The sequence below is a fragment of the Bidens hawaiensis genome, unplaced genomic scaffold (genome assembly GCF_021521415.1).
Source record: "Bidens hawaiensis isolate Kalapana, Puna unplaced genomic scaffold, B.hawaiensis_p1.1 tig00005649_1, whole genome shotgun sequence".
In the NCBI taxonomy this organism is placed as follows: Eukaryota; Viridiplantae; Streptophyta; class Magnoliopsida; order Asterales; family Asteraceae; genus Bidens; species Bidens hawaiensis.
The window spans coordinates 714,942-717,919 of NW_027491367.1; positions in this window are offsets into that span (position 1 = coordinate 714,942).

Below are 2,978 nucleotides of genomic sequence, written 5' to 3' on the forward strand. Positions count from 1 at the left end.
GACATGCATGAAACGCTCGAACCGTTTCGAAACGTTCCGCTCTAGCTTGTTGAAGGAACATTTCCTTCAATTGAGTTATCATGTCGTATGCCCCATGATGCTCGAAATCCTTTTGGATTTCGGGAATCATAGTCCCCAACATGAGGCAAGAGGCTTGCACCGAATCTTTGGTGTACTTGACCCAATTGTTATACGCCTCCTCATCTTCCACGTTAGGCTCATCGGGAATGGGATCGTCTAAGACATATGATATCTCTTCTTGCTTGAGAACTATTCTCAAGTTGCGATACCAATCCATAAAGTTATTATGGTTTAGACGATCCTTTTCAAGGATGGTTCTTAAGGATAGGTTACGGGTGTTATGGGTAGAGGTGTTTGCATTGTTAGCGGCCATCTACAAAATTTAACAAAGTTCTATTTAGTATTATAATCAATTTAATTATTAATACCCTTTTATTCCAGATTTTAAAATAATAATTAAATTCTAGAATCCAACGATAAATCAAATTTCGGTTAGGTGACCTTTATCCCGTTATTTGATTTAACAAGGTAGTCAATCTTGACAATTGCAACCCTTTGCAACTTCTAGAGGTATGGGACCATTCGAAATCCTTATTTCGTGTTGGCATGTTTATCCCATCAACACCATTGGATCCCATGCTTAGGTGACCTTTATCACATGGTTTCCAATTCAAGTCGTCCTTCTTGTATAAACATGTAAGATTAACATACAAGTGGTTAGGTGACCTTTATCCCACAAATATGTTAATATTACCCTAAGTATATTAGTTTGCTCAAAATGGTTAGGTGACCTTTATCCCATTTAAAGTTCCCTAATACGTTAAGTGTCATACAAAAGGATGGTGTTAGACTTGTTTCCTTGGTAATTATGAAAAAGGGATTTTAAATTTTCAAATATTCTAGTTGAAAAACATTATGCCATATCCTAACATGCATTTAGAAATATGGCGATTTTGAAAACCAATTTTCAAGGTTCTAGTTATAATAAAACCAATTTTATTATAGGTGAGTGATCGCTTAGTTTTAATAAACCCATTTAATTAAACTAATTGACGCGATATTACCAAATATATATTAGAACCCGTTTTATGCTTGTTGTCGTTCCTATGTGACGGTTTGGATATCCTAATATCTATCAACCACACATTACATAAAGTAAAACAAACAACCAAGCATACACATGCAAAATATAGTCATAACCGAAAACCGCTAATTTTGACCATACTTGTTAGCCGAAACAAGTATAGGTCATAAGTCACACCTAAGGGACAAAACATGACACAAGGATGGAATGTTGACTCCCACTTGATCTTGCATCCAAATGCTTCAAGTATCCTTTCCAAGTTGTTGTGTTCTTGTTGGGTTTGTTAATGGGCTCCAAACTTCCAAAAGTCTTCTTGGGCCCAAGAGTGAAATTTATGGGCCTAATGGGCTTGAATCCCATGATGGGCCGGTGAGGCCCAACAAGCCCAAAATTTCGGTCCAAGGCCCAAATCCACCAATTCTTGCATCTTCAATTTTTACAAAATGTATCCTAATACATATTTTTTTTTTAAAAAAAGGAAAATACAACTAATCTATTTATTACATACCAATTTATGAATAAATAAATTACACAAGCCTAAGATTATGAATTATTACAACCATATTGAATAATAAACATAATCAACATACACAAACAACAATCAACACATCCAAGGTCTAGGTTTCGGTTATGACACAATCAAACATACCAAATGTTCTAAGCATGCAACCTAAGCAACCAATGCCCAAATACCCCCAAAAAAGAATCGCCCCCCCCCCCCCAAGAGGCTACGGCCAAAAATTTTTTTTTTATATTTTTTATATACAACATCCAAATGTTAATAATGGTTTCCTAAGATCTTTCCATGCATGTCAAGATCTTACAAAACCATGAGGGGTAAAATCCACCAAATTTTCGGACTTCCCTTTTCACCCATGAAAAATCCGAAATTTATGAATACAAAAGAAGCATAAGTCCTTGTAACCGGCTCTTGATGCCATTGTTGGGTTTTTAAACAAGATTATCAAAGTTCAAGTTAACCATATTTAACTAGAAAAACGCAACGGAAGCTTATATTTTAAAACTTGTTAATGAACATACCATTATGTTAAAACTAAAACCCGAAGCCAAGGATCAAAATTACAAGAACAAGATGCTCACAAAATGTAAATTGTACCTCTTCTACCTTTAGAAGAAGATGTAGGTGGATGAAGATGATGATGTCTTCAAATGGCAAGGTTGCAAAGGAGAAACCCTCAAGCTTTGTATACCCCAAGCTTTGTAGCAACAACACCAATTTTATGCTAGGAATTGAACACTATATGAAGCTCACAAAACTCCCCAAAAACTGCCCATATGGCCGTGAGTTTTTAGAGAGAAAGAGAGAGTATTTTTTTGATTCAACACACTTGAAAAAAAATCAAAATGACAAGATCCCATTGCATGTGTTTTGAATGGAGGTAAATCAACTTGTCATCACAAGGAGACAAGGCTTTTGATTGGGTAAAACCACCACCCCACATGGGTGGCCGGTTTTGAATTATTATTATTATTATTTTTTTTTTTGTTTTTGTTTTAACAATTAAAACATCTCCATTCATTTTATAAAACTCATTTTTATAAAATGTACATACATTTATATAATTATTTAACCAATTAAATAATTAATTTATATAAATAAATTATCTAGATAATTTATTTAAATCCTCAAGTGTGTTTGTTTGGAAAACCAATTTTCTAAACACTTAGTGTTCGGTATTCGTTTAAATGATCAAATCATTAAAAGAATACATTTGGTGTTGTCTAGCTTGTTATTGGGTATGACCCGACTTGGATCAAACACAGTTAGCCACATTAGTATAAGTATGTGTCTCGGGCATACGTAATTCCAACACTTTCCATGGCATATTATTTCCCCAACTTATTAGAATAC